At 40.5% G+C, this 8,371-nt stretch overlaps 1 pseudogene; it reads left to right on the top strand.

Annotated features, from left to right (window-relative positions):
- Window positions 1-4,906: 4,906 nt before the first annotated feature.
- On the top strand, window positions 4,907-5,746 carry LOC101993160 (annotated as a pseudogene).
- The last annotated feature ends 2,625 nt before the right edge of the window (window positions 5,747-8,371 follow it).

Here is an 8,371-nt window from a genome sequence, read left to right as displayed (position 1 = left end):
GGGAGGAGGGGGAGGGAAATGGGAGGCTGGGAGGAGGCGGGAATTTCTTTTTTTTTCTTTCAGTAAGTTCTCCTCTACTGCCTATGATCTCTCCAAATGTAGGTAGCTGACTAAGTTTACAGTCCCAGCATGATTTCTCTTCTATTGAGTGGGCCTTGGTACAATTAGGTAGCTGTTAGTTACCCCTAGGATATATGTGATACTATTGTACCTTTAGGTAACCTAGCTGTACTAATCGCTACTGTGGTTTATAGAATTTACAATTTAAAGACAGGAATATTTATTACTCTCTCCCCCAGCTTCTTGCATAGCACCTTCCCATACTATTAAGAATTATATAAGAACCCTCTGGGAGTTCACTTCTAGATTAGTACCAGCTTGATCCCACTCAGTCCTGTGTCTGAACTGTGTGCTGTATTTAGTAATAGGGTCTTACCTTCAAGTTCTGAGAGTTAACCAAGGGCAAAGGTAATAGTCTAAATATTATTTTTGTGTCTCTTGGACCACTCCCCTATTACTCAACAGGAGGCTTCCTGTGCCTGAAACTGTTTTTTGTTTGTTTGTTTGTTTGTCTGTCTATGGCAGTTGTTCTCAACCTTCCTAGTTCTGTGATCTTTTAATGCATTTCCTCATGTTGTGGGGACCCCCAACCATAAAGTTATTTTGTTTCTACATCATAACTATAATTGTGCTACTGTTATGAATTGTGATGCAAATATCTGATAGGTGACCCCTGAAGAGGTCACGACCCACAGACTGAGAACTTGTGATGTGTTGTACATTGTATGGCATAACTCCATTAAGCAATATGTCTATAGCATACGTAGACACACACACACACACATACACACACACACACATTTTAAAGTAAGCTTATAAAATGTTTCTCTATGACTTTCCCCTAAACATCCTTAGTGTTATTTTTCTCTCTTTCCTCCTTCTCCTCTCTGTATTATCCTCCTTTTCCTTCCCCATCTAATTTCCCCCATTTTCCCCCTTAGGGTTACATCTACTGAGTTGGGACAGTGGATGATAGAGCTACAATAAGTGATCTAAGTAGCACGATGGTTATCTTTCCATTCTCCGCAACCTTAAGTGTTCCAGTAGCATTGTAAGGCTGTTCCACAGGACAAGAAAAATTCAGGCAGAATTAGCTGCAGGAACTTGGAGGCAGAAGAGTCAGGGAACACTAAGTTTCAAGCAGGTGTCCCTATCTGTCTTCTTTTACAGTCCCTGAGGATCAGCATGTTTGGACGATACAAGCTAGCAATGAATACTGCTGTGATTGATATGAGAACATGGCCCTATTGTAGACCTGAAGCATTTATGATGGGCATGGTCCAGATTTTCCTATTCTTCAGAGAATTCTGGGCTCCTACACTAGTACAGGCTGTGCTATGTCAGCCTGATTCCTTGCCTAACCTTGGTCCTGTGCAAAAAGCTAGGGAAGCAGGAGGCACTCCATGCTCTCAGTTCTCATGTCTCTGAGGATTGCAATAACAGGAGGCAGTGGAAAGGGGAGGGTTGCTGGAGCACATGTTTTGTATTGTTCATAGTGCAGTTTTGTTTCCCTATGACTTCTTGGGCAATGTGAACATTTCAGGTGATGTTCATTTCCCTCTACCTTTCACAGAAGGACCTGGTTCTGGCTCCAATTGCTACGGTTGTTCCTTTACTTCCTTGTTCTCATACAGCTCACATAGCTCTGCTGCCTGACCTCTATGCGGTCTTCCCATCTAAGGACTAACTAGGCTGACCCCGTTTAGCCTCCAAGATCAGAAGAGATATTGGTATGTGTAGAGTGTGCAGCTGTCTTTGTCTATTACTGACTGTAAAACCAAAAAGAGGCATACTTAGGTTTTGGAAAAGATTGACTTTCTTGCTAAATTTTCTCTAAATTTGCTTTTGCCTTATATCTCCTTGTTATACACATCCATCTAATAGCTTTCTTTGCCCCACAAAACTGGTGATTCCTGGTCAAGGACAAACACATGCAGAACATTTCCTCAACTATAATTTTGCAAAGGAACCCCAGGACAATAAACCAATAGAGTCAATAGCTCTTTCTGTAGTCTGATATGCAATGCATAGACTTCTGCTTTATGGGCAGATCTGTGTATCATTTAGGGTGACATTGTCCATTGAGTTAGGTGGGGATAAGAGAGAGATGGAGGGAGGAGACAGGAGAAGTGTTAGAGAGAAGAAAGAAAGGAAATGTAATTATACTTTAACTAAAATGTAAAAATAGAATTTCTTCCTAAAAAACTTGTAGAAAGGAGAGATGAGAGAGATTTGAAAGAGCAGAAATTACAGACATAAGAATGTACTTTATACACATGGAACAGTTAAAAATCAAATTCAATAAAATTTTAGACACACACAGTATTAGACTGACTAGTCTAAATCAGCATACATACGCCAAGACTTTCTTAGTATATGCACCATAGAGTTTTCTCTGATCTTTTATCCCCTCTGGAATTGAAGTCAAGGAATTATGTACTCATGGCAAGCACTCCTCCACTGAGAGTGATTCACAGCTTCACATGCCCTCCAGTTCTCTGGAAGAACAGATATTTATTCTCACCATATACTAGAGATTTGCTGTGACTTGGTAAGCATTGCTTGATGGTATATTTGGCAGAATGTCAGTATTTACATTCTATGTTAAAGATTCCTCGTGCAAGCTATCACATCTTCAAAGCTTGAGATATAATAGTTTACATAAGTGACCCCAAAATTCTACCAAAGAACTTCTGAACTCATAAATACCTTCAGTAATGTAGCAGGATACAAGATTAACTGCAAAAAATCAGTAGCTTTCCTTTTCACAGATGATAAATGGGCTGAGAAAGAAATCAGAGAAACACCAACTTTCACAATAGCCACAAAAACATAAAATATCTTGGAATAACATTAACCAAGCAAGTGGAAGACCTGTATGACAAGAACTTTAAATATTTGAAGAAAGAAATTGAAAATGAAACCAGAAAATGGAAACATCTCCCATGCTCTTGCTATGTAGAATTAACATAGTAAAAATGGCAATCTTATCAAAAGCAATCTACAGATTTAATGCAACGTCCATCAAAATCCCAGCAAAATTCTTCACAGACCTCAACTTCATATGTAAAAGAAAAAAATCCAGGATAGCCAAAACAATTATGTACAATAAAGGAACTTCTGGAGGCATCACAATCCCTGACTTCAAACTCTACTACAGAGCTGCAGTAGTGAGAACAGGCCGCTACTGGCATGAAAACAGACAGGAGGACCAAAGAAACCAAATCATTCCACATACCCACAAACACCTGATTTTGAGAAAGAAGCAAAAAAATATACAATGTAAAAAAGAAAGCATATTCAACAAATGGTGCTGGCATAACTGAATATCAACATGCAGAAGAATGAAAATGTATCCATATTTATCACCATGCACAAGACTTAAGTCCAAATGAATCAAAGACCTCCACATAAAGCCAGGGACACTGAACTTTATGCTGACATATAGTTAGCCAGCACAGTTACTCACTTGTTGTAGGTACCCACACCTAACCATTTGGGATTTAGCTTGACCTTCTGAGATTTCTGTAGGCCTTCTTAGCCATATACCAGCGAAGCGTGCTGCTTCTCATCCTAAAACAGTGATCCTCAACCTGTGAGTCAAGACGCCTTTGGGGTCAAATGACCCTTTCATAGGGGTCTCCTAAGACCACCCTGCAAAATTTATGAAGTAGTAACGGAATAATTTTATGGTTGGGGTCACCACAACATGAGGAACTGTATCAAAAGGTCCCAGCGTTAGGAAGGTTGTGAACCACTGCTCTAACTGAAGAACAGCAATGGGTAATATTTCACAATGTCTCTGTCAGGCAGGTGAATATGGGCTCACAGGATCCTGGGAAGGCCGGCCACAGTCTGTAACCTGCTGTGAGTCTGGAGTCAGATCATGCAGGCTGAGTGCTGACCCTCAGGACAGATCACGGGATTTTTGTGGTGGAGGCAGCAGTACTTGGGCTTCTCCTCCCACGGCACAGGAGACATGGTTGTCAAGTCGGGGATCATTCCACCGTGAACAATGAGCTTCCTGTGGAGCCTGTGCTCCCGCCTCCAATCCAGTATTTTAAGATTTGGGGACTCAAGGAGGAAGTATTCTTTCAGGTATATTGAGCAACAAATATTTGTTTTTGCTTTTGAGATTATTTATTGATTTAGTTGGTATGTAATGTTGTGTGTCACAGTGATTAAATTTAACCCTTGGGTCTCTCAGTCTCAAAATCAAAGCATTTGTACTGAAGCCATGAACTCCACACAGCTATTCCGATCTCTGTTATTTAATGTTATGAACCGATTCCTCAGTTAGGGCTGTGACTTTGGGACTGGTTTTAGCTGTAATACTGAGTCCCTTAGCTGCAGGATCTGTATTTGTGTTTACAAGAAGGATCCTGTATTTTCACATATGAGGCTATGTCAACAGCTTCTATGCTGTGTCTATGTGCGGTGGGCAGAAAAAAAAATCACTGTTATACTATTGGACTCTTCTGTAGGTATCTTTCCATCCAGTCCCATTGCCATCCTTCTCTTTGATGTGTGAAAGTAAATGCCAAGACCAAATGCCTGCTACATGTCATAAAGCTTCTGTTTTAGCACTGAAAGTATTTAACAAAACAGCTCATGGGTTTCCTTGAGCCATCTAATTTTGTTGCCAAGACATTTGTTTGTTTATGTTGTCTTATAAAAGTGATTGTCTTCTTAGAATAAAAGTTAGTTTTGTAGAGACGACTACAAGAATAGTAGATCATTAACAATGAATAAAATCAAGACCAGCCAAGGCATAGCTCTTCCATATGTATCCAGCCATGGACTACAGGGAGAAATGTGACTTCAGTAATTCCATGCATTCCAGATAATGACAGCATTCCTGGCTGTCAGTTCCAGCCTCCCCCATGTAAGGGGCCCTGTCAGACCCTTCCTAATTCAGTTTCCTTGTAACTCTAGACCCTTCACTATCATTGCCTCCTTAACCTTGGATCACATTCAAGAGATTTGATGAAAAAGAAAACTGTCCAACTGCACCCAATTGAAAACCTTGATTATTAAAGGATATTAAAATCAATTGATAGAGCAGTTTCTAGTATTGAACCATGACTTAATCAAATCATGCCTGAGAAAGATACTGTGAAAATTGTCAGATGCCATGAACACATAGAAATCCTTAGAGTAAATGGAGAATGACCTTGTGTACACAGAGAGAAGAGCCTTTTTATCCAATCCTAAGATTATTTCAAAAATATCCTCTTATTTTGCCATATCAGCAGGTTGATAAAGGGGCCATCAAATTTGCACTCAGCAGAGCAAATATCATGTGTCCAGGCTTAACTTCCGGAGCTAAACTTTACCCTGGTGTTGTAGATACTATGGTTGCAATCATGACATAAGTAAAGCAATTTGCCAATTTATGTGTTGGAGTCATGGACATGTCTGTAGAAGATATTGAGGAAGTCAACAGAGGAAATGGTATTAAAAATATCCATTTTTAAAAATTTTCATTTGTTCTTTGTGGCTTGCACATCATACATCCAGATCCTATTCATCTCTCTGTTCCTTTGTTCCCTCTGCCCTTGCACACACCCCAAAAATAAAATACAATTTAAGGGAAAACATGTCATCATGGAAGCTGTAGCATGACACAGTGAAAAATGTCCATTATTTAAATGATGGGCTGTGGCATATGAAAACATATAAATGAACCTCAAAAGAATGTGTTTGGACTAAATACGAATATTGTGCCATATCTGTGTTTGTGTCTGTGTGTGACCGCATAAAGACAAAGCCTCTGTGGTTAAGCTGAATAAATGTTTTTGGATGTTAAAAAAAATCCTATGCAGTGACAGCCAGAGGGTGCTAAAGAACTTTAGATAGTCACACTTAGATCAAAATTGTCTCTTTCTTTCTTTGTACATTATATTATATTTATTTATGTCCTCATATGCAAGTATGAGCACATATGGAAATCAGGATAATTTGTGGAGACTCAGTTACCTCCTTCTACGATATGAATTCTGGGGATTGAACTCAGGTCATCCGGCCTATCAGCAAGTGCCTTTAACCTGCTGAGCCACCCTCCCAGCCCAGAAATTGTCTCTTTCTTAAAACTGGAAATGCTGCAGGTAATACCTCCACATAAGAAGGGTTTCTGTGGGGTTATTTCAGGAAGACTATGATGTATATCTGAATATGGGGTCGGTGGTTAGAAGTCGTCTGCTCATTATAATTGTGAAGCAGATGAGTGACAGCCAAGGCTCCACAGATATCCTGCAATCAAAAGAAGAAACAAGCAGAATGGTCTTAATTCTGAGTCCATCTGGTATAAAATCACAGCTTCCTGGTCATTAGGAATGTTTCTGACACCCTGCTACCTGAGCTTATATGTCAAAATAAAGGAGGCAAGTCAGGTTCACATCATTCGTGGCATCATCTGTTCCTTCAATTCACTGCATGCTTCTGACTGTGTATGATTTCCAGGCTCCTACAATTATATATCCCTTGTATAGCTTGGTATTGTTGGCACAGTGTGCACTGGTGGTGTTTAAGCTAGGTACTAAAACACCAGTCTCGGGAAAAATTGCCATCTACTTTACCCTCCCCAGAAAACTCTGACTTTCTGGTCATTGAAACATCACACACTGCTGCAGAGAAAGAGACTGTGGCAGCTTGGCCTGCCTGCACATGACTCTCTGTCTCTCTGTCTCTCTCTCTGTCTCTCTCTGTCTCTCTCTGTCTCTCTCTGTCTTTCTCTCTCTCTGTCTCTCTGTCTCTGTCTCTCTCTCTGTGTCTCTGTCTCTGTCTCTGTCTCTGTCTCTCTCTCTCCCTCTCTCTCTGTCTCGGATTTCATGTCAACCTTGGATGCACATCAGCAGTTCTGTATTCATCATACTGCCCAGGGCAATCAAGGCTGATAGGTCTTACTCCATGTCCAAGGGTTCTTCAGTCCAAAAGAAAAAAAAAACCTGAAGACACTCTGGCTTGGAGCCAGGGAGCCCCACAGAGGCCACTGCAAACATGTAGGCCTGAGTCAGCTGTGCCTGGGCCAGGCAGATGACAGAGGAACTCAAGCAGTAGAAGACATAACTTGTGTGAGTCAAGGTTCCCACTTTCTTTGGTTCTCCTGGAGCAGATGTCCCTTTACATTATTTGTCTCATACTAAGGAATTGTTGGCCCATTCAGCTAGCTCCCATTACAAAGGCTCAGCCCAGATTGGAAGATCACAGAGACCTTTGCTGAGCTTTGGTGAATAGAGATTGTGGCTAGTGTCTCTTCCCAACTCAAGAGCAGCAAGAACATATGGGTGAATGAATACATGGAAGACAGGGAAAAGGGATGCTTTGTGTTTCTCACAATAACAAGACATTTAGAATGGGAGGGATGATGAAGGATATTAGAAGTTGCTTTTATTTGTGTGGTCCAAGTCGTGAGTTCTTCCTATTTCATATTCATAGCTCTGAGGTAAATAAGAAAAGGAGAGGTTACGAAAAAGCGTTTTTGTAGACATGGAATAAACAGTTTGCTGTCTCTTCCACTCTTTAGGGCAGCTACATCAGTGGTTCTCAACCTGGGGGTCACAACCTCCTCAGAGGTTAGAACAACTCTTTCACAGGGGTCTCATACCAGATTTCCTGCATGTCAGATATTTACATTATGATTCATAGCAGTAGCAAAGTTGCAGTTATGAAGCAGCAATGAGAATAATTTCATGGCTGGGGGTCTCCACAATAATGAGGAACTGTATTAAAGGGTCACAGTATAAGGAAGGTTTAGAACCACTGTACTATATGTAGAAAAAGCCTTAGAACATGATGTGCTCACGTCCCACTTTGGGTAGAAATAATAAAGAATGGATAATGTAGCTCTCGTCTCTGCTGTGGTTCTCTGGATCTTCTATCTGTCATCATGAAAGATTTGGAAAGGCATCCCATGCCTCAATGCCTTCAGCTGTGCTCTGTAGTATGCTAGCTAGTACATCCTTCTTAACATTTAATGGACCTTCTTTAAAATGAAATGTAGTTAACATTACTTAAAATTATGTCAGATCCAAGCCAACTTTCTTGATGACATGAGCTTCATTTCAAGTATTCAGGATCTACCTGTAGGTAGCAACTCCATCATCGGACTCAATCTGAATTTTGCTGATCATGTTAGCAGGGAGGGATTCCAAGGACAGATACACATGTCTAGGATGTCATGGTTTCTGTTGATGCAGCCCACCCTACCCGTGCATATGCTTAATAAAATATTAGAATATGACAAATGCCCACTTGTCCCTTTCTTTTTTTTTATTGAGAAAAGGAAAAAAAACAAGTTTCCACCTCCTCC

This window comes from Microtus ochrogaster, chromosome X (assembly GCF_000317375.1).
Source record: "Microtus ochrogaster isolate Prairie Vole_2 chromosome X, MicOch1.0, whole genome shotgun sequence".
Lineage (NCBI taxonomy): Eukaryota > Metazoa > Chordata > Mammalia > Rodentia > Cricetidae > Microtus > Microtus ochrogaster.
The sequence above is the reverse complement of the archived record's forward strand: the minus strand, read 5'-3'. Positions and strand labels throughout refer to the sequence as shown.